A 23900-nucleotide genomic window follows, 5' to 3' on the forward strand; every position below is an offset into this window, starting at 1 on the left:
TTATACATATATAATTCGGGGGGGGGATATTACTTTGACTCTGTCTCTCTTTTTCACACAATTTCTAGTTTTCTTGCAGAAACTTCGGGTCTTTTTACTCCCAGGCATCACACAAGTTAGGCTGAAATTGGTCAATGGGGGTTGAACCTCACTAATACGTAGACATAGAGATGGACAGTGTGGTCACAAAATCCTGGTAGGAAACCAGTTGCAGGGTAATTTTGCATTAATATCTCACACATAGCATTTAAGAAATGTTCAAGCTGTAGGAGTCAAAAGAAATCGGGCACTCGAAAATGAGGGCCCATAAAATAACTGATGTCATCATCTGTTGTGCCATATGAAGCCATCAGCTTCACAGAATCTCCGACAAAAACCTGGATGTCTTATCAGTCCCACAGCAAACGCATGTGCGCAGCCAGATGTGCAGTTTGCAACTTAGGTTCAAGTGGAGCAGAGTCTCCACACAAAAACATTCACCTGGGAGGAAGAGAAGTGGCATTTTCTCACAAATAAGAAATAGAGGAATAAAAATAAAATCTTTCAAGTGTATGAAATATTTTGTCTTTGTACTCTTTAGTCTAACAATGAAGGAAACACAGTGATGAGTATTTTAAAATCACTAACTTAAGACAGTAAACGAAGCCTGACACTCTGCTAGTATGTTGTCTACTGCAAAATGTGAGAACAGAGAATGAAGAACCCAGGATCTGCCTGACTTTTTAGCTTCTGGATTCTCATCTAAATTGTTAATTTATTTGCCAAATGTAAACTATTTTTCTCTATTCTTCATTAAGCTCAAAATAAAGTAGCTCAAAGATAAGCTACAAATAAGCAAAATTCTGAATGAAAACATACTGGAAATTACATAGAGTTCAACTATATTGACCGGAAAAGTATCTTTTTTCCTTTTTTTTGGCTAAGGCATAATTGCAGCACATAAGGAGTCATGCGTTTTTAAAATAAGATAGCATTTTTTTTAAAAAAACCTACATTTACGTTTTTCTGCAACCAGGAGCTGAGACAGAGAAAAACAATTTTAGTCATAATAGCTTGTGATAGAAAGGTGTTTGGGGTTATTATGTCCTCTTGCAATGAAAGAAAGATATGGAGCTCAACAGAAAAATGTCAGATACTTAACACAATCAGATGCAGAAGGTTGCAAACCTCCAGAAAATGTCACTGATGATAAATGTTACTGATAATATATGCCTAACTGAACTGACATCAGACCAAAACACTTCTATCACCTCTAAAATAAACAGAGATATGGGAGAAGAACAGGGAGGAGAGAGCTCCTGGATTATCATCGGACAAAGAAGGAACAGATTTAGTCACCTACGGTGGAAAAGAAGCCAACCACCCAGAAGAGGAGGCTCTAAGATTCTGCAGAGACGGAATTGGGAATGAATGGATTTACTAAGGAAAAGGAGAAAGATTAATCTATTTATCCAGCAGTAACTTCAGAGGACAGAGGTTAAAAAGCATTATAATTCCCAACCAAGAGGAGGAAGGCATGCATAAGTAATAGGTACATCTTTCACACCACAAGGAAATAGCAGAAGCAAACTGTTGTCCTGTGGGGCTGTGGAAAAGTGGCGAGTAGAGCAAGGCTCCTGTGTGCATGAGTACAAACTGAAGTGAGGATGCACAATGAAGCATCCTCTAAGAAGGAGAAAAGGAACCATTCCAAAAGTTTTCTGGAGAAAAAAAAAAAATCATTGAGTTGTCTGCAAAGTGCAAATACTAAAAAATAGGATTAATGTACATATGCTAAAATTCACATACTTTACAGCACCTAGAAGTAAGTCCCACCTACTAATTTATGTAGGGAAGAAAAAAGAAAGGAATTTTGCTCAAGTGGAGAAACAAAACTAACTATTACCACCTAGAAAAGAAATTTTTGTCAAGAGGATGGTTATTAGGGATAAGGACAGAAACAAGAAGTCCATGTTGCAAGACTCTTCTTGGAAAAGTTAAAATAATATAAGATATATTGACCTTTTATTTATTGAAGGGAACAAATCTAGTGAATTTTATCTCTGTCATTGCAACATTCAAAGTAGTTAAGTGAAAACTAGTGTGTAATAAAAAGTTATACACCAAAGATTCCATGTCAATCTCACTGCTTCCTTAAATTTTGATGCTGGTGTTTTATCATCGTAAGGCTATTCAGATTCAACAGGGTGGCTTCCAAGCTTGTTACATCAGAAAAAATATTAAATATTATTTATTATTATTAGCCTAGATTTGGCAAAAGTGAACAAGACTACACTACAAGGTACATACATCAGAAGTTAGTGTAAAACAGTATCTTTGAATTACTACCACATGTGCCTCAAATTATGTCCAGGGAGGCACCAGTTCCAGCATTCAGAGTCTTTGTACACGTTACACTGAAGTGTAATTTACAGCAGACCTTTCACATTAAGCTTTCATGGTGGTAGCCGTATGTCTCATTATTTTTTAAAGAGAGATTTGGATGACAGTGATTTGTCCCACATATGTAGTCCTTATACATAACAGACTGTGTTAGCGTCCGTGGTCTGCCTATTCAGGCCACTTTTTTCTGTCTCTCTCCTTGGCTCTTCTTGGCCATAAGTGCCATTTATTTGCTTACTCCTGACTTGCACCTTATATTTTAGCACATCACCATATATATATATATATATATCTGTATTTCAGCCCCTGAACAATACTTCACACTACATTTGCATTGTTTTGCTTCTCCATCCTTGTGCCCCAACACATGTGCTTTAATCAAGGCTTGAAAACAATCTATCCGCCCACTCAGCTAGACAAATGCCTAAATGTCTCCAGATTTTAAGCTTTCTTTTGGCTGCAAAATGATCTTTCAAACATGAATGAGCAGTAAATGTCACAGCTGGCTTCTCATGTTTGCAAGCAAGTAAACAATTTTTTGGATACCCCTTCAGCTGCAGAGACGCGTGCCAATCTGCAGCAGATCACAGCTGCTAATGAGAACCACGCAAGTTGCAATGAAAGCATGAAGGAACGGCTGCCTGCAAGGACTGCGCATAACACAGCAGCCGAAGAGCAACACAAACACCACAGAATTCCAAGCGGAAAGGTTGTCTTCCACCTCCTTTGCTACAGGGTACTAGGGTTTAGGGTTTTTTCAGGCCCATTTGTCAATTTCTACCTGGAGGTTGATATCAAGCAGGATCCCACCCTGGCACTCATCGCACCCAAAGAAATTCCAGTACTTCGGAGGGAAGGAAGGGAGAAATTCAGCACAGAAAACTTATGAAATTGAGAAGGACTCAGCAAATCAGGGTCTGTTGGAAGGACAGAGCTGAAAGGTGTTGAGGCTAAAGGCTTCAAAGGCACTTAGGTATCTACAAGGGGAAGTGGTCCAGCTCACACCAGCTGAGACCGAACAAGGAATACATTTTTCTTCTGGAGATGAAAGAGTAAGGGACACAACACACTGCATGAAAGCAGTGCAAAAACACACTTCTACCTTTTCTTCCTTCACATCTTTCTTCCTTCACTCATATTTAGTCTACATGTAGGTTTAACATGGAGACATCTTTTTTTCATGGTCAAATCCAAGTCCTCCTCAGTCACTGCCTACGAACACAACAGGGAGAATGGCAGCCTAACTGTTTTTCACCCTGGCACTTCGGCACAGGCTGCATTTTTCAGGCCCTGGCTTCAGCCTGGCTCTCTGGTCCAGCTTCTTGAGATGACACGACAGCTCACTCGCACCTCATTCTGCAATGTGCAGAGAGAACTATTTGTTCTCTTGCTTCAACAGCATAAGAGCCAAGCCGTCTTAGGACTCCACAGCAGCCCTATGCTTACCCTGCAGCTACAAGTCTTCAGCCACAGCTGGCATTAGTATAGCACTATCAAAGCAGCAAAGACACAAAAGACAATTAAATAAATGGTGCTGATGAGCTTGCTGCTGAACTTTCCTGCTTTGAAAACATTGTTGCTTGAGTAGAGCTAAATCCCACCAAGAGGGCTATAAGCACTACAGTTATCACACATGGTCTGCCCAGTGCAGAGAGAGTTGACTGCTCTGCATGCATTAGTACCCACCACATCACACAAGGAAATGCCGAGCAAAACACAACTAGAGAATGTCAGCTAAAAAACAAGCCCAAGTAAACAGCTTTTATATGAAGCATCTTGGGAGTGGAGGAGGGGAAAGGCAATAGCTCGACAAATGCTGTTTTCACAGTGTCCCTGTGGGAGGACTTGGCAGTACCTCAAGCCTGGTAATCTGTGTGCCCACGAGCATCCACACAGCCTCCTGGCATGGCAACCCAACTCCCCAGAGCAAATTCAGGACCCTCCATAAGTCTGAGGACATCACTTGTCCTTGTACACTGTACAAAGAAACTGAGTACTGTTTACAGATTCCCTGCTTCCACCTCTTACTAGAGAAGGGTTTTCTTTGTGCCCTATTTGATAGTCCAGTGGTACAAAATCTAGTCCTCAAAAGTCATTCAATAAGCTCTTTTCCTTCAGTCTGTAGTAATAAAACTATACAACACTATAAACATTTTCCACATAGGACCCCAAGATGCTTAGCACTCTAGTTGGAAATACTGCTCCTTTTGTTTTTACACTACAGCAGACCCCTTTAGACCCTCTTTTGATCAAGACAACAAATATTTTTGTCTTCTATTTTCTGCAAGAATAGCCCTTTCTAAATCTAGGCAAGAGACTTACGAGTAGCTGTTGGGTGAATATTATCACTCCAGACCTAAGCACATCACATACCAGACTCATCAGAAAAGCAGAGCGATGTCCAGGGAACAATCTTCTCTCCTGTAACTGTTCCAACGCACAGGCTGGCCACGCAGGCAAGATTAGCATTAACAGGAGGCACGGACCTACACCTCTGAAGCGGGAAGAAAGAAACAAACCCCACAGAACGCAAAATTTCCTTTTCATCAAAAATGTAAGTTAAAGCTAAGGAAAGCAATAAATTCTCCAATAAGCGTTGTCAGTCTGTTTCTAAGGAGTCATCTTTGTAATTGAACATATTGTCCCTTTCTGCCCCACATCTGAGAAGAAGTAAGGGGCAGGCAAAGCATGAGCAGAGGTATGGCATATGAAATTCAGCAAAACACCATGCCCATGCTGGCTTTTCTGTTCAAGCTGCCGACAGGAATGCTAACGTTTCAGTCGGGCAAAGTGTGCAGGGAGAGGTAATATCTTTTATTAGAGCAACTGATACAGCTGGAAAAAACAGACAAGTTTTGGACACAGAAAGCCTTTCCTGCACAGTCCTGAAGAAGGGTTTGTTTGTCTGAAAGTGTCTGCTTTTTCCAACTATATTGGTTCATCTAATAAAAGATATTACCTCTCCCTGCAAACCCTGCCCCATTTAACAGTCTTTGAACATTGTGGCTGCAACAGCGATACTACTACATTTTGGCTGTTCTGACAGTTTGCAGCATAGACTTCTGCATTTGGTCTAACAGGAATCAACTCATTTCACAGTGAACAGGTTACTGTTTTTAAGGCAAGAGCTTATTATAAATTCTACTCATTGTCAACATGGGCCAGCATAAAGCTGATTGTGATCAAAAAAAAACCTCCCTAACTCCTGACCCCCACCCCAAAAACAACCCCAAGCCCTCTTACTACCATTCACATCAGCCATCAGAATACTCTCCAAGTATGACACATACTACAATATTACGAAGTGCCACGAGAGCACAAATTCTCAAGTGTCTACTGAAGGAGTAATAAAACCATCCCCACAGAGGATTTTTAAATAGGACTAGTGAGATAAAGTTATTTTCAAGCCACATCCACAAACTTTCTCCTGTGTCGTGGCAACACTGCCACACTTACTAGAACTGGTCTCGGCAAGTGACACGCAACACCTGAACTGCACCCTAAAGGGTTTATCATGAGGATACACATTCACATAACAGAGATAAAAACACACACAAATAAGTAAATCATTCCAAATACAGTGGGCCTCACAAAGGTCTTTCCATCTTACACGTGTGTTTCGATGTTCTGGGTAGTTCTGGTGGAACAGATGAAGGAGCTGACTGACCTGTTTCACGGGCAGGCACTGATGCTAGGAAATGCAATAAATATCTGAAAGCTCATGTTCAGCTAATGAAGACACTTCTCTTCTCACAGTCTGCCATTAACTTTAGCACAAATCTAATCGAAAAGCATCTGTACTACAAATGAGAAAAATCAATTCTCACCCTGAACTTACAATTTACTTATTTGTAAAACACTCTGTATGTAAACACTCTCCATTGTCCTCTCCTCTCACTCAAAGGTTCATGTTTTCATCATAATAACCATTTCAGGTTTATCACTGTAAGAAGGGTCTCAATAGGAAAGCCATATTTAAGTAATTTTTCAGTGAACTACATCTTTTTGGACATATTCTGTTACCAAGACCTATGCTAAGTTTTATTTCAGAAGTCTACGAAGCAAAATGCAAAACATTTTTCAGAACCTGTCTGAAGAATAGTAGAACTTTTATTTTCCAGATCTCTTTGCATTCAAATTACAAATGCATGATCCTTATTTTTATTTGACTCAGTGCTGTAACTATAGATTAATTACATTCATTTCAGTGGAATTTCTCCATAGTTTTGCTTTGCCATATGGATCAGAATGGATGTGGTCATTATCAGTGCATTACTTGATATTGTATTTATCGTAGACTATATGTATCAATAATTGCAAAATTATTTTCCATCATAAAGTGTTTTGTCTCTCCAGGATGCTTGATGTTTTGCATTTATTAAATAAAAATAATAGCTACAAAATAGATTTATTTTGTAGGTAAAATTTTTATAAGCTGAGCTGGCAAATATTTATGTCTGACACCTATTTAAAACCTATTAATATATATTTATGCCAATATCAGTTACTCTCTGGAACCTTCTTGGAGGGGTAGGAAATGGATAAAAGGGTTTTGTAAAGACGTTTATTTATTGAAATGAACTATTAAAACAATCTACAGCCTGTTTGTACACCTGATGTAAGCCAGACTGACTAGACATGCAATGACAGAGAGCTATAATTTCTAAAATTATATAGGGGGTGAAGGACGAAAGAAATTAATTTCTGTTTTCCTTTAAAAAAGTAAAATAATGAGCTAAAATCAGTACAAGTAAGTCCCCACAGCTTTCCTCATATTTGGCAATTTTATGGTAATGAGAAAGACACTTTACTCAGAGCAGAAGTAGTATGATAACTACTATAGTCTGAAAACACTTTCTACACAACATGTTTCTTCACTTTGCTTCCTAATTACCTGTAAAAACTAAGTGAAAATGATACACAGACTTTGTTCCACTGAACATCAGTTTTTACACTCATTTCAATGTAAACAAGAAGATGATGACAAAAAAAAAAAAAAAAAGACATTCAGAAACTGTTTAACATTGGAATGAAACTGTGTTTTTGTTAACCATACCACCCTGGTGCGAGCTGACCTTCCAAAGGGGGTGGGTGGTTTGAAGATGTCACCCTGCCCAGAGTGTTAGATGGCACAGAAGCCACGGAAATTGTCCACTCGTCGCTGGGTACCACTATGCATCAAGTGTTTGAAGGAATGACTTCAGCTTTTTTTCTGTAGGCATCAGTCACATTGTATACTCCATGTTGGTTTACGCTTTCAGTGGTTATAAAACTGAGGGTAATTTTCATGAGTTCTGCCGCATTTGGGCTAATAATAATTTGCATTAATATTATTTATACATTATGTGCTTTCAACGCTGCTTTAGGACATGAACAGAGAACTGGTCAAGCAGTCTTTTGCAAATTTCCTAATAGATGAAGAAGGGTTCGTAACTGATAATCACCAGAAGGCATAAGTTCTTTCTTTCATTAAATTATCTCTCTATATGCAGCCAGAAAATGGGCACCATTTGATGAACACCACAGACAGGGACAAAGGAGCCCTGTCCTTATATAGCTTCTCACTGCAAGGTTAGTATTGATTTTCTTTTAGTATTTTTCAGTTAGCTCACAGTCACCTACCCGGTGCACAAACCACCCCCCTGCCTCACAAAGAAGGGAGGTACTTCGTTGCCGCATTTTTTCCCCACACAGGAGACAATACACAGGTATCTTATTTTCAAATGAAAGGAGAAAGCATGTCAGAAGACATTGGGCTGAGATAACAGCGCTAACTGATGGTGAGTCGTCTTATGGCCATATTACATCATAAGGCTTGGCTCAGGCTCCAGCACACCCTGCCCCAGTCAGACTGGCCACACTTCCACAGGAGCCGGTGCAGGGCTGGAGCCTGCTGCACTCCTGGACACCAAATACCGAAAATTGGCACCTGACCTCTCATGCCACAGCTGGGACCAGCTTCCTATGGCGATTCATACTCAGCACAGCTCTGGACCACACATCCCTGAGTAGAGCTGAGCACCACAGCCACAATCAATCACTGGAACGGACAACCCTGGGAGCAGCACAGTTCATGTATTACCGGAACCACATACTGAAATACATGGGTTGGGGATTTCCCCAATAACCCGGCCCAATTTTTGGATCCTCTAGATAGGTGGCAAGTCTGAAAAGAATCATAGAAGAACATGGAAAAGAAAAAGACTGGCTGCAGTTGAGTCCTGCCTGCAGAACCATTAAGCAAAGCCCACCCCAGCTAACAAGAAGCTGGTCTTTATAGTGGATTTTGCAGATTTCTTTAAGCCCATCAACAATCAGTGTTGTCCCCTTACTCCAGCTGGAGTGCCCAGGTGAGAGCTGAGTTGGCTTTTAACTCCTGGCTTGCTGGATGGCCAGAGTGACCTACAAGCACTTCACTATCCTGCACCGTGCTGCATGTTTCTATCTAGAGCCACATAAAGGATGGGTTTTGTTTGTATCTGCTATTTTTGTTAAATCAAATGCAGATATTTCTGAATGAAACATTCCAGACTTCATGGCTGGTTTGTACAAGTTACTTCAAAGATACTAAAACTCCAATCGATGTATTCCAGACAAAACGCAATATACCAATCTAAAGGCCCACATCATTCTTTGACACCTTTCAACTAACTGAAGATGGAGCCGGATAGAAAATTAGGTGTAACAAGAAGATTGATGAATTCTTAGTTTTATTTATATGCTAGGCTCCATGTAAAGTGGCCTCTAAACCACCACTGAACTCCAGGATGCACAGAGAAACAACAAAGCAAGTCTCCTCGACCTGAACCATAAGAACTGAAAAGAATATTAAAATCTCTACATACAGTCTGCATAATAATTATACTAGAAAAAAAATACAATAAAATTTTTCATGCAAATTGCCATCTGGGCCAGGAAGCTGAGTACAACACTGTTTTCACCATCTTTAATGATGCACAGTTTAGTTCAGGAGTGTGGGGGGTGGGGAAAGGAAATGGGACCAACCTTTGACCAGTGTGACAGCAGCATAAGTAATCCCTTATTACATTATGAAACGATTCATACATGGGGACCTGTTACATTACTGGCCTGTTCACAGTATCACAGCTCCTTACTTTGACTTTTTTTCATTTTGTTTTACATCAGACTTGCCTATTGCTGTCATTTCTAGAGAACAGAAAAGCTGCTACAGTTTTTATATAAAACACAGGGAAAAAATACACAGCAGCTGTTCATATTTTCTAGGAAGTCTGTTATAATAATGATGTCATGGAAAAGGGCTGGAATCTATTAAAATGGATCAGACAGGCAAGCCATTCAAAGCCTTCAAACAATACATGCATACAAGCTGCACCATGTACCTTACATTAAAATAAAAACAGGCAGAGAGTGGAGTTCCTTAAAAATATTATTGAGAACAGGCAATTGAGGTAATTTCATAGATTTACTTCAACAAATTCAGTTTACTATTGGAACTACCCAGTAAAGCAAAATACAAAAGCCACTATCAGCTCACTGTCAGTTAAGCTCATTTTCACCTATATAAGCATTTAAACCTATTCTGAAATCACTGGCTCAAGCTACATAGGAACAAAGAAGCTCTCCCAGCAAAAGATTCTCCATTGAGAAATGAAACATTAAAACAACAGGTATAGACTTCAGCTCATTAGGAAGGGTGTTTTGTTGGCATTTTACCCCATCTCGAACTTGGGAATTAAAGCACGCGGCCTAAGGGGAGCCCCATCTGGGCACTCCATTCGACCCATAATTAGCAATCAGACATTCTTCATTTATATGATGCTACTCCTGGGCCCTAGCAAGTCTGCACCTCTTGCTTGCATGCCACTCCGAATGGCACAGGCCAAGGCTTGCTCAAACTTTACGCTTCTCTTCCCTGTGGTACACTGAAAAGAGGAGGGTTTGTGGTAGAAAACAATTAAGCTTTGTGGTTATCTGGATGTCTCAAAAATGATCTTTATGTTGTCCCATTTCTGATAAGCTATGCCTTCCTCCCCAAGGCTTTCACTAGAAATGTTTTTCTGATGGTGGCCTAAATATGTCTTCCCAACGCATGCAAAAGGACTTAACACAACTCACGTGCACTTCTGCTAATGTGTGTGGTGGATCATACTTTGATCCCACATTCTTCAAACATTCACGCTGAATTTTTGCATATTCAGGAGCTGGAAAAGTAAAGCAAGACTGATCGTGTTTACTATTTTCATAAAAATACACATACCAAAACAAAGTGGACACAATTATCACAGGCAAAGTTTTAACTTGCGTACTGGGAGGGCAGAAGGAGCAAGAGCTATGTTCTTCAAGACAAGAGAGGAGACCCTCAACTTAATAGCAGCCATGAATAGTTTGGAAAGTAATGATTCCACCTTTCCTTGTGTTTTTCCAAACTCCACTGAAGTCAATTATATATGACTTCAAAATTTTAATATTCTGGGATACACTGATGAGATCACATGTAAAGGGGATATATTATAGAGGAAGCATTATAAATTTGAGATCCAATGAAAGTTCATACGACATTCTTAAATTTCTTCTTTTCAAATTATCACATAAATTTTGTACCTGTTAATTATAAAATACCAGCTACAAACAAACAAAATTAATGAAAATACCTTGAGACTCAAAAAATTAACAAAACCACAAATTGGTTTAAAGTAATAATTCCAACAAGTCATCTGAACAAATCTGTTTGATTACAACCCTGGTCAGTTATGCACACGTAAATTAAATTGTTTTCATTATACTCCATATTAACCTGCATTCAACACTACTGCTACAACTACCTCTACAAACCAAAATTCAAATTGCTAATCAAACTGAAAAATCCCAGAAAGCAATGACCCTAACTTCACAGACACATCCACACAGAGGCCATTTAACACTTCCTCCTGCAACCTGGTATTTACAAAAAAATTTCTGAGTTCACACAAGTCTAGCCGCCAAACCAGATCCCTACTACCTTGCTCATGTTTCTAGTCACAGTAAAGCAACAGCTTAGGCATGCACTAAAACCAATAGGTTAGTCATGGAAGTAGCTCTGTGGACTTAACTAAAGGCTCAAAAGATTTGAGCCAGAGTGTAATAAAATGATTCTGAATGTCTTATCTTAGGCACCCCACAGTATCCATAAATTTTGACTTTAAGCTGTTATTGGATATAATAAGATACTGTTAACATTTCAGATGAACATTCAGGACAGACTTATAAACTATTCAGTGATTAATGCACTTGTCTCACGCTTTCAATTTTCATTGCTACTGGAGGTCATATGTTATGATGTCAGCTTGAATCTGGATTTCCATTTTGAGCAAATCTAATTTAAAATTATGATACTAAGGCATATGGTAAAAAAAAATGCCTAAAAGTTCTATACTGAGTAAATCTGTTCACTCTGTTACCAGGGTAGGTTTCACATTCTAGTGCCACCTATTCATCAAGCAAATACAGTTTGGGTGTGTATATTCCTGTACAGTAAACATGTTATAGTTTCAACATGCAGGAGTAGAACTCATCTATGCCGAGATGCAACTGCACACTTGCCAAGCATGAGCGCAGGGGTTTGCAGGACTGGGCCAATAATAGGAAATTAATCAACCCCCCAGAGCATGACGTAAATCCAATCTGCCAGAAGGATTCAGGAGGAGGAAGAACAGGAGTCTTAAAAGAGCTCTGAGCTGGAGGGAGGCGCAAGGAGTATTTTGCGTAGGAGCCAGTGGGATGGAGATGTTTCATGGGGTCTAACACAGGTAAGACACCCGTCCCTGTATTCTGCCCGGCTCAGCAGTCCGGAGGATTCCTCAGCGACTTGTAAAGAGAAGTTTTATGAGACAGCTAAGCTGAGACAACAGTAGTCCCGACAGAAAGGCCTATTCTGCTCTCCTCTCCCAGTCCCAGTCTCACGCTCCCTCTAAAGATTCCCTTGGACCACTGCTACTTTTCTCATGACCCTGCCTGTGACACCAGCTTACAAAGCTAAACCACGAGAGCTACCTCTGTCTCCTTCCTCCCTGGTCCCCTCTACCCAAAATAAATAGGTTTCAAGTGGTTTTGCTCCCTAAGACAGCTCACTATGGCCCTAACAGGAGCCAGCTCAAGAATCAGAGTGGTTTCAAGCCCAAGCCACAGACCAACATTTTTCTCAATATTGCCATATCCTTATCTCAGCTGCATCAGTTCCATGTGAAATACTAGCAGAAAATGCTTTCAGCTGAAGTTATTAGGTTTGTCATTGTAATAATATTATTATTTCTTCTTTCCACAGAAAAAATACCTGTGGAATAAACCACAATTAAGTTAAAGTCCTTCTCAAAGTAAAACCAAGTTCAAATGGATTTTTCAGGTGCACAATGCATGAAGCATCACACTTATTATTACTTTTTCCCATAATTCATTACTGACATTTCCAGTAATAAATAGTAGTGCAGAGATACAAATAAGATATTTATAGACAGCCTTTGAAGTACAGCAGCTCCCTATATTGGTAAAGCAGTGGCAGACACAAACAATACAACCCACTGGAGCTACTTCAACCATCACATAAGAGAGGGCATTCAAAATCTAAGTAGTCACTAAAAATTCAAAGCTTGATTTGAATTATAAATGGTCAAGTGCTAAAAAGTCACTGCTAAAAGAGTGGACAATCTTCTACAGCACTTTACAGGCAGAATTCTATAGCACAGTCTATGCCAGTTCAAAATTCTTGTATTATGCAAATAGAATTCTAAAAACAAGGAACAGCACAGGAATTACACAGAAAAATCATGGATCTATACATGGTTCTTTCTGTGTTTACCAGTGTATTTACTTCATAAAATGATCGAACTGGCTTAGCACATAAGATGTCCAAGGTACTCCCTTCCTCCAGGGAGACACTTTAAGCAGAGAGTAATCCAATGAGCTAAAGAAGGTCTTCCGTGTGAAGCAGTAAAGCCATTTACATCTATACAGATGTACAACCAAATACAATTAAATTGGTACTATTATCATCTTTGTATTCATTTCTACCGAGATTCAAGCAGATAAACAATAGACTAGGGTAACGAAGATGATCAGAGGGCTGGGGCACCTCTCCTATGAGGACAGGCTAACAGAGTTGGGGCTGTTCAGTCTGAAGAGAAGGCTCCGGGGTGACCTTATAGCAGCCTTCCAGTACCTGAAGGGGGCCTACAGGAAGGATGGAGAGGGACTTTTCACAAGGGTGTGTAGTGACAGGACATGGGGGGATGGCTGTAAACTAAAAGAGGGCAGATTTAGATATTAAGAAGAAATTCTTCACCATGAGGGTGGTGAAACACTGGAACAAGTTGCCCAGAGAAGTTGTGGCTGCCCCCTCCCTGGCAGTGTTCAAGGCCAGGCTGGATGGAGCTTTGAGCAACCTGGTCTAGTGGAAGATGTCCCTGCTTACGGCAGGGGTTTGGTACCAGATGATCTTTAAGTTCCCTTCCAACCCAAACCATTCTATGATTCTATGATGGAGAAGGAGGAGCAGCATTTGTTATCATGTAGTTACATGCGGTAAACAGATTACTAACCTTAAAAAGATTCAAAAGCAACTGCAAAAAAAACCAAAAAAACACCTTTCTTGTAAAAGGAAATAATTCTAAACTCAGTTTAAAACCTGCTTGAACATCTAACAAGAAATAATAATTTTCTACAGGCATGGCAACACAAAGACTTGGAACAGAACACAAAATTAAAAGCATTTTAATGGTCTTAAAAATTCTTATATACCATGTTCCTACATAAATAAAGATTAACATTGCAAACATCATGCTTAATTTATTTGTTTAGGTTATAAGCGTTGGAAGATAACAAATAGCTTTTTTTTTTCTTCTTAATACATCCATGCAACTTACTGGCACATCATTGATAACATGTCCATTTTTACAAGGAAATGTTACAATTTTATTTTAAACTTAACAGGCATTCATTCTTTTTCCTTTCAAAACCTAGACATAAGTAACAAAGCACCAGAGTCTTATAAATTTTCTAACACCAAATGCAAATTAAGTTGTGAAATTGCTCTAGGAAAAGTTCCAAGAATGCAAACCCAAAGGAATTTCAACACAATTTCTCAATTTCAGGCTCTTTATGATACTCAGGCAGGGTAACAGAATATGGTGTGGTCAAGAAGAGCAATCTATTTATGGAAAATATTTAATTATCCAATTTCAACAACTTCCTGTATTCTGTTTATAAGGTCCAAGATGAAATAAATGTTTATAAATGGAAGAATCTGAAAGGATAGCAAGGACTCTGTAGACTGAACAGCTCACAAAATTTTCACTACCTTGGAAAAGTATATTGACAGTTCATACCTTAAAGGGTATCTTCGTATCTTTGCAAGCATCTATCAAATTAACGTATTTCTCTCTCTTTTACTCAGAGTCATGCGAACTGCTTACCTGCATTGTACCAGTCTGCATTAGAAGTAACCTAAGCATAACCTCCACCCCATTACGCGGCAAGGTAAAACTTCTCACGTTTTATGTCAGGTGGGACTATATGGCTTTACAGCACCATTGCCAGTGAATTGGGGCTTTTCCCATCATGAACACAGTAATTATTTCATCTTTCAACAATCCTCCTGAAACCCTCAAATCCTTTTCCTTAAGCACAAGGCGGGAGTTTTAACAGATTGTTTATACAAAGAGCTGCTGATTTTTCGCTCTGTGGAACTACTGCTTGTTTATCCCAGGGGAGACATCAGTCAAAGAATGACAACTTAACTAGTTGGGCATGATATTATTTAGCAAGAAGCTCAAGGGGTCTAGGGACATTTCCTGAATACAACGTTTAGGTCTACCAATGCTTCTCTGAAAATATGGGACAAGCAGCCTGAACCAGCATCATGCTGCTAAAATCTGGTGTCAGAGTGCTGCCCATTACCTTCAGGCACTTTCTCAGCTGGCTCCCATTTTCCTGTCAGAAGGCAATTCTTTACCAATTCCTTCTTGAAAGACATCCTAAGTACCAAACATTCAAAATAGTAAGATCATCCAAAAGTGCATACCTATGTCTTCCTCAAGTAGCCTGTTTACTTCATGGTGTGTCACTGTGAACATCTCCAGTGATTTTTCTTCAGCTTTTCGAACTGTAGTTCACAAATGGTAACCGTTCTCTGTGTTTACTTCATGCTGGTACTTATTAATAACAATAGTCTTTATAGAAAGAAAATGACTTAATTCAGTCCTTACCTGAAGAACTCTTTGAAGAAATATTCTTGTCTCACAGTTTAAGTAAGATGGTGTAATCTGCAGCAGAGCAGAAAGATGCATCCATTACATTTGATATTGTACATTTACTACAAGAATTATAATTCTACCACAGTTGAGCAAACAGATAGATAAAATTTTAGCTGTTATCATGGTGTGGCACATCTTTTATGGAGACAACATGTCAAGCGGTAATTGTACAATATTGCATATACACACTAACATGAGGTAACTTTCTCCTTTTCCAGTGTTTCTGCTCAGACGTGGAGATGTAAGAGTTTTGATCTACCTCTATGCATTACTCATAATGTTCGTGTTGTGGTTAGACAGATTAAATAATTAAGGTCCTGCTGACACTGTATTTCTTGTCACTAAACAACCCAATCAATTGAATTAGGCACTTCAGGAAAAGGTGCATGATTGGGCCCAGATGCACTCAACTCCCATCAACTTCTAATGAGCTCTTCAGTAAAAACAAACAAACAAAACCCCACGCTTGCTTAAAATACGGCTCTGATTACAGTCTAGTGAACACTCAGTGAAGCCTAATTATTAATTAGCATCCTGAAACGCAGCTAAACAAAACACTATGAGCCTGAGTTTCTACTGACCAAAAAAGGTTCCCCATCCAAAAAGCAGCAGTCACACTGCATAGACATCCAGGTCAAGACAGCACTCATTTGCATGTGCCATCTCCCACCGACGGCAGAAGCTATGGGTTTTAGCCTTTCATACATCTTGCTGAAAACACCATTAAGTATGAGCCAGTTACATCTACTGCTCTTTAAAGACGTGTAAAGTTTTTCATTTATTATTCACTGAGGACTCTTTGCTGACTTGATTTTAGAGAGAGAGATTGACTTATAGTCAGACCAAAAACCTTTGTTGTAAGACAGTCTATGTGAACGTCTGCAGACCTCAAACCCTTTTTTCTTCCTTTTTTTTTTTTCTTCAAGTTACCTACACAGGGACAGCACAACCTGCCTCTGTTCTAAGAGAATTTGCTGGCATAACCACCACGACAAATTTACACCTGGCCTACCCAAACAGCGCTGCACTGAGCCAAACGCCAGCAGACGAGAACAGCGGTAACAGTATTTTGCTGCTCAAATATCTGAAGGAACCGGTGTTGAGCCTTTGTTCTCAGTGCTGGTTCTCTAAGGTAGATAGGCAACCTCAAATTACACTTCATTGATCCAGAGAAACTGAGCTGGTGTTCAGTGTTGGTTCTGCAACCTGCACATTGACCTGCATGTTTGTTGGCCTAAACAATGAGATTTCAGGAAATGAAGGATTCACACTTTGTCCGAGTCTCATATTCAGAGAAGGGGGATCTCTATCTCAGAGATCTAGATTGATATGGAAAAACTGGGAGGAAAGCCAATCATCTGGATCCGGGCCCTTGCACTACATTCCTTCACCAAGTTCATTTCTGCTCCAAATTTAATATAACCAAAATCAAACACAAACCTAGAAATGGGGGGTGGTCTCAACATGTTCAAATTCCTTTAGCATATCTTTTTGTTATCGCTGGTAAAATTGGAGGACGTATGTAGGAAGAAGACAGGGAGATTACAAGATACTTCATTCAGTAATACTTCAGAAACCTACATTCCCACATTTGGAAGATTTTACACAGTCAGTCAATACAAAACCAAAACCCAACCACTTGCAACAAAATCACATAGTTTATATAGAAATTTGAAAAATTAATATAAGATGACATTAATGAGTTCCACATTAATGGAGTACCACAGTCTAAATGTAGAAATTACCTGTCTGGGGAAAACAAACAAAAAAATGTTTCTTCAGTATTCTATATAAAATAACTGAAATATTCCTTGATAACTTTTCAATCAACTACATTACAGATTAAAGTTGCTCAAATGTGCAATGCAAGAATTTCAATTTGGGACTCAAGAAGATCTGTGTTTCTATAGTACCATGAAAACATTTCCACACGGATGCTTATAAAATTACATAGCTTAACATCCCGCACAAAAAACCCGTACAATATGAATAAATCACAAAGAAGGAATTTTTGAGAAGCAACATTCACTTCTCTAATACAAGTAAGAAACACTATTCTCATTGTATTCATGGATGGAAAATAGAAGCCTAGAGTTTCAGTTATTTGCTTGAAACTGTACAAGAAGTACAATCCAGTGCCTAAGTCAATTCTAAAATCAGCTGCAGTACTTTTGTATTATCTTATCTTCCCTTTAAAGCTTGCATAATTTTGAAGTCCTGTTGGGTTGCAACATTGACTTACACCTCCAAGCAACATTTTATTATTTCTTCTGGCTGATTTGTCCAATTCCTCATCCACATTAAGAAGGCACCTCCAGTTCAGAAAGAAAATCTAGTACTTCTGGGCATTAGGTTGAGAATACCCATCACATCTGACCAAGGGCTAAAACCCTTGTTTCATTTAGGGTGTTATTTTCTGTATTCAGATTTTCACAAGACAAACATTCACAATGCACATTTTTTCCTAAACAAAGACCTTGTAGGTCTTTCCTATGTATTTGCTTTAATTTAACTTTAAATAGAAAGGGCTTGTGAAATTCCCATTTATACTCCAGAAGCCAGCTCTTTGCAATTTGCAGCTATTTTTACCAGCAACATCTGAAAAAATGCATATGGCACAAGTTCATGTGACTGCTCTGTTACAATAAACTTCCAGCATTATGAATAAGTCAAAAGGGCCAAAAATTCATCATCACATTAGTACACTTATTGTCTACCCTGAACACAGAAGAAAACTCTCCATAACAACAAATGCTATCTCCAATGATGATGAGCGCGATCAGTTCAGGAATCACTTTTTGCCTGCTCAGAGGACCCGAGGCATCCTGTGGCATGTTTATTGCAGAAACCCAGCTGTATGTCCCAATAGTAGTAGATGGACTGTTCAGAGTAGGTTTTTTTTTCTGAAGTACCATGTAGCATTTTATTTCATGCTAATGTCTTAGTTTTGACTTGTATTTCACAGCACAAGAAAAAGAGATGGTACAAACCTGAGGACAAGTAGAAACCCAGCTAAGATGTGGTCTACTTTACAGTTCCTTCAAAACTAGCAACATGAAATATAAAGTTTCACCCTCTTATCTAGAATATGTAAATTTTTCAGATTCTGATCTCGGGCTGACTTCCACCAACAACAGTGTCGTGGCTGCATGGGGAGCTGCCGCTGTCCATCTGCTTTACGCTGATACAAGATCGCAATCAGATCTGGGTCATCTCACCTTTGAGTTTGCCACACATCAACACATCACACACAATAACGTTTGTGCTAACTGAAATCTAACTTACAGACATAAAAATATTTTCAGCCTTCTCGCTTCCACCCACTGATGTGAAACTTATCTACATAAATGAAAGAGGAATTTCTTTATATTTGCTTATTCCTTTATAAAACACAGGAACACCCATGCAGTATGTTTACACATATGTCTATGGAAAACAGATCAAATGTATCTCTAGTATACAATACTAGAGAATTTTAATAGCTAATAAGCTATTAAAATATAGGGAATATATATTTTCTATTATTCAAATATTACAAACACATGTACCTAATACTACATTCAACATAATTACAAGCATTATAGTCGTCACATGAATATGCACTGCCTAATAATTACTTTGGTGGTTTTGCACATTTTTCTTTTCGTGAAATGCCTGTGTGCACTCTGCTAGCTGACGTTAGGATTTCAAAATCGAGCCACTAGGAAATGCACGAACAGCACAGCATGCCAAGTCACTGTTTGCCGATAGCCACTGCACTATTCCCTTTTGCTTAGAGTGAGAAGTCACTGGCATACTGGGTGTCACTGGGAGGAAGCTGTGCTCTGTTCATTCAAATCAAGCATCTCAAGAGGAAGAATAATCCAAAACTACCAGAAACTCTACATACAGTGCTGACTTTTAATACATTTTAACACAATGTTCATGGCTGAAAAATAACAGTGGGGGATCCCTGAAGGTTTCAGACACATTAGCAGATGCCTTTCAACATCAGAAAAAAACACAAAGTGCAAAACCTGACTCTTGCTCTGAATACATACATGCTGCATTACTGAACTCCAAGTCAGCACCTTGACTAAAATATGATATGCTAAACATAGTTTTAATACAAAAAGCATGAAAAAAGACAGCACTGCTAGACTCAAGCTTGAGCAGCATATACCAGCCTACATCCACAGCTCCAAGTCACTGCACATGTTAGCTCATCCACGTGTATACAACTCAGGTGCATTTCCTATGTCCTCCTACCATCATTTTCTTAGTCACAAGAAACAAAAGAAATTAAAATTATGGTTCCACGTGTAATATTTTCATTCAGTTTACAGAATCAGTATTCTCTCTCATCTCCTTTTGTAACTCAGTTATGTTTTAGATTAACAGTACAAAGGACGTGTGCCAAAAGACAACAAATGATGAGTCAGTTGAAGCAAAAGATACCTCCCATGTGGGTCCTCTTTTAAAGAACATACAACTGAGGTGCTCTGCTCTTCAGCATAGATTTATTGTACATGACTCCCGTGGGTAAGTAGTTCTTATGTAGACAACAGTCATCCAGTTGGACAAGTAGGATGTCCTTACTTTTCAGTGCTTATCTCCCCAGTGTCTTGGAGAACACCAGCCCTTCTAAAGTTGATGTGTTTATTAGCCGCTGAACAAAATGGAGGATGATTAAAATGCTCTTTGTTAAATGTCAGCTGAGACAATGAAAGCCACCACTCAAAGACCAGCGTTGAACACTAAATTACCCTTCTGCTGTCTCTGATAGATGTGCTCGACAAAATTCTGCAGTTCTTGGGCCACCTGCTGTCATGTGGTGTACAATCATGATGGGAACTATCAGTGCTTTGGAGCACATCACTCATGGGGGCAAATACGCAGTAGCTTCCAGTCCACGGTCAGATTTCCCTAACTCAAGGATTTACTTTGCTTGCCCTGAGCACAGTCAAGGTGTAACCTTCCTAGGAGGGGTAGGAGGCTTTCAGGCTCTTCCAACTGTGATAGGTAGCTATATGTAGATCTATGATCCAACTGAGATGTAGCTAAAGGGACAAAGAGCTGACTTGGTTCCAGCTGTATTTCCTGCATTAAACTTGCACAGAGGAGCAAGCCTAACAGGAATGTCATGGGCAGCAGGGAAATCAATAGTTTATTCCTCCCTGCAGAAGAGAGACAGATTTTCAGACAGGGTGCTTGCTGTAAAGCCAAGCTTCGTATTACAAGCAAGGAACCTGCTTCCTGTTGTTGTTTGATCTTCCTGCTTTAGGAGAAGAGCACCTGCTAAATATGGCATCAAAGACATTCTTATTGCCGTCATTACTTCCACCTGTCCACTGAAACACAACTCCAAATACCAGCTAAAATCTCGCATCCCACGTGGCAATGGCTTGTGCTCTTGGTTTGATGCTACAACATGAGCAGTCTCGGTCACATCTTCAGGACTGTTTTGCATAGGATGCTGCTCTGACATAGAAGTAAAGGTTTGCACCCTGTTTCCCAAGTAATACCTTTGCTCTCTTCCTTATAAAGACCAGCACAGGACAGTAAACATACAGGTTAAAAGCCCATATCAGGCACAGCTTCCTTTTAAATTATGTGAAAAGGATTAATTTCAAAGAAATCAGAGTGCCTAAACAACACAATAATTTTAGGATTCCTCTGAAGATATCAGAGCTTCTACCAAATCAACAACTCCTTTGCCTCCCTGGAAAAGCACCCTATACAAATACACATATTGCTGTGGCTTTTTTCAGCTGTTCAAACTTTCTGTTCAGATAGGAATTTGTAGAAGAGGGTTTTTAGGGGGTAAGGTTTTGTTTTTAATAGAGTAACACAAGACCTTTATTGGAAATGAATGTCTATAACCATTGCTGCTCCTACCGAATAAAATCAGATCAATAAATGAACTGCCAAGCAAGCAAAACAATGCAGTAAGAGGGAAATTAACGATTGGAAAATAATAACACAGTCATATCTTTATAAAACGTTTACCCACTGTTCAAATAACTTCTGTGACTTTATTTTCTCTAAAAGTTAAACAGAAATACACTGATGTATCTAATTGCATAAATTTCTGCATCCATAAATCTTCATCTCCAGTAAAGTCCATAAATTACCTGCATCATGAAACCTCAGCAAATCTGGCAGAGAACGTAAAGTTCTTTCACATCAAAAATCATCACAAAAAAACCCCTAACCATCTGAAGCAATCTATACAAACTGTTTCAAATAAAACTGGTAACTTGAAATCAAGCAAGATCACACTTACATGAAAATGCCTGGATCCTTATATTCTGGCTAAACCTAGAAAGCACTCCTGTTTCCCGAGCCTGGCAGCCAAGTGACCCACAGGGCAGCCCAGCAGACTGGTGGAGCTGCTTTGCGTGCAGTGATTTTTCAGTGGAAACAAACTGCGTCTGAACTGCCAGCTAAACTCTGAGTGGGCAAGCACATCACGTAGTACAGGGAAGGCGACTAATTGGTAGAGGACATGAGAGCCTTTCAAGGAGAGGGAAAAGTCATGGCCAGATGAACATCTCTTATTCTTCTGCTTCCCTACTCTGCTCTCCTCTTCACTTTCACATCAATGCCAAAATATCAAACTAACAATGCAGTGCAATATATCCCAAAGCAGTTGTGTCACATGACATAGATTTCCATGTCAAAACAAGGCCATATTTTGTTTCAGTGATACACCGAAGCAATAAGAGATTAGTCAACATACAAAATCCTAACAATAATAATGCAAAAATAACACAAGCCACGTGTTGGCTAATGTTCCCTGTAGTCTTTGTGTAAAAAAGATGTTGGAAAATGTGTAGACATGACAGAGTTATAAGATGTCAGACTCCAGCCATATTCATACACAGAATTCACAAGAACGTGGAGCCAACAGTTTTGCAATCAAACCTCAGGGCAGCCTTATACATCCCCCTCTCAGGGCTCTTGCCTGAACATAGCAATCTTGAAAAACGTGGCTACTGACACCCTGCTTTGTGACTCACTGACTTATTTTGAGCCTTTGAATCACCCTGGGAAATCACATCTGGAAGTGGACTACGACATGCTATTCCGATCTAGAGGACAAGCACTAACCAAAAGCAGAGACCATTATCGACTGGTTTTCTACGGGCAAGCTATTCAAACCATCGTTTCGGGTCTAAATCCAACCACCAAGTCCTGCCTGGCTTTTCCCACACATTGCCCTCCAGCCCTATCCTTAATTTCACCCCTTCCCTGTCCAATGCTGTCTTTTATTTTCTGTATTCTCCTCCTGCAAGTATCAACTGAAGCTATGTGAAGTAGAAAAATCTTATAAAATAGAAATACAACAGTGGCAGATGGTGAGCATGAAACAACACTTTCTTTCTTCGTTACTAATTACACTGAAAAGAATTTAACTTGGCAGTGTCTTTTCAAAACTGTACTACCAATTCCCAAAGTTTCTTTGGTGATGCAGCATGGTTAGATCTACACTTGCTTGTACTTGACCTCTCTTGTCTCCTTGAGGCTTTTCATCTTCAGACCCAAGTTAAATAGAGCACAAACTTCTGTTTTAGGAAGTTTCTCTCACATGTTTCTTACCTGCATATAATCTTTAGGGTGTTTTTCTTCCTTTAAAAAAAGTCAGACTGTGTTGTTATTATATTACTAACGTTTGTTTCTTCAGTGCTCTAATCTTTAAATGGGGTTTAATAACCAGCTAAATTTTACCTCTGTGTTTGTTGAGGGGAAAAAAATGCTGTGTATTCATATAGCATTCAGCTTTATTTCCTTCATATTTTGACATTTAGCCTCCAGAACAAAAATATGTATTATTCAGTCCCTGTCACTGCTAAAAAAACAAGCTGTGCTGTTTTCTTAAGTGCCTGATTCATCACTTGCGCCTGTTTTTTTAAGTGCCTGATTCATCACTTGCTGGTACATCCTTTCATCACTTTTAAAATTTGTATGCAATGAGATGCTCAGGTTTTACACACCTGTTTTCCCCATGCACACTGAAGTAACTACACAGGCAGCAGAAAACCACGCCAAGCTGTGTTATCGGTCCATACACACCTCAACACGGTGCTGTTGCTCACAAGAATCCTTGTTGTGTTCGAGCCTTCCCCTTATGTCTCCCCAAAACCGAGCTGGGTTCATCCTAAGGCTGATGGAGGTCACGTTGCACTTCAACAGCAGGCTGCGAGCGCCAGGACACAGCTTGTCCCAGCAGGCAGGCAAGGTGGAGGCAAGGCTGCTGCCCGCCAGCACCCT

At 39.4% G+C, this 23900-nt stretch overlaps 1 protein-coding gene across 4 annotated transcripts in view; it reads right to left on the reverse strand.

Moving 5' to 3' along the window:
- Positions 1–23900, reverse strand: part of BMPR1B (bone morphogenetic protein receptor type 1B) — a 259241-nt gene that overhangs the window by 148744 nt on the left and 86597 nt on the right. For 3 of the 4 annotated variants that reach the window (XM_075421484.1, XM_075421483.1, XM_075421485.1), the window contains one exon: positions 15600–15656. The gene's annotated coding sequence lies outside the window, so the exon portion shown is untranslated. Of the gene's footprint in view, positions 1–15599; positions 15657–21912; positions 21996–23900 lie in introns of those variants that run through there. The other variant, XM_075421481.1, reaches the window with a different exon arrangement.

Source organism: Opisthocomus hoazin, chromosome 5, assembly GCF_030867145.1.
Source record: "Opisthocomus hoazin isolate bOpiHoa1 chromosome 5, bOpiHoa1.hap1, whole genome shotgun sequence".
Lineage (NCBI taxonomy): Eukaryota > Metazoa > Chordata > Aves > Opisthocomiformes > Opisthocomidae > Opisthocomus > Opisthocomus hoazin.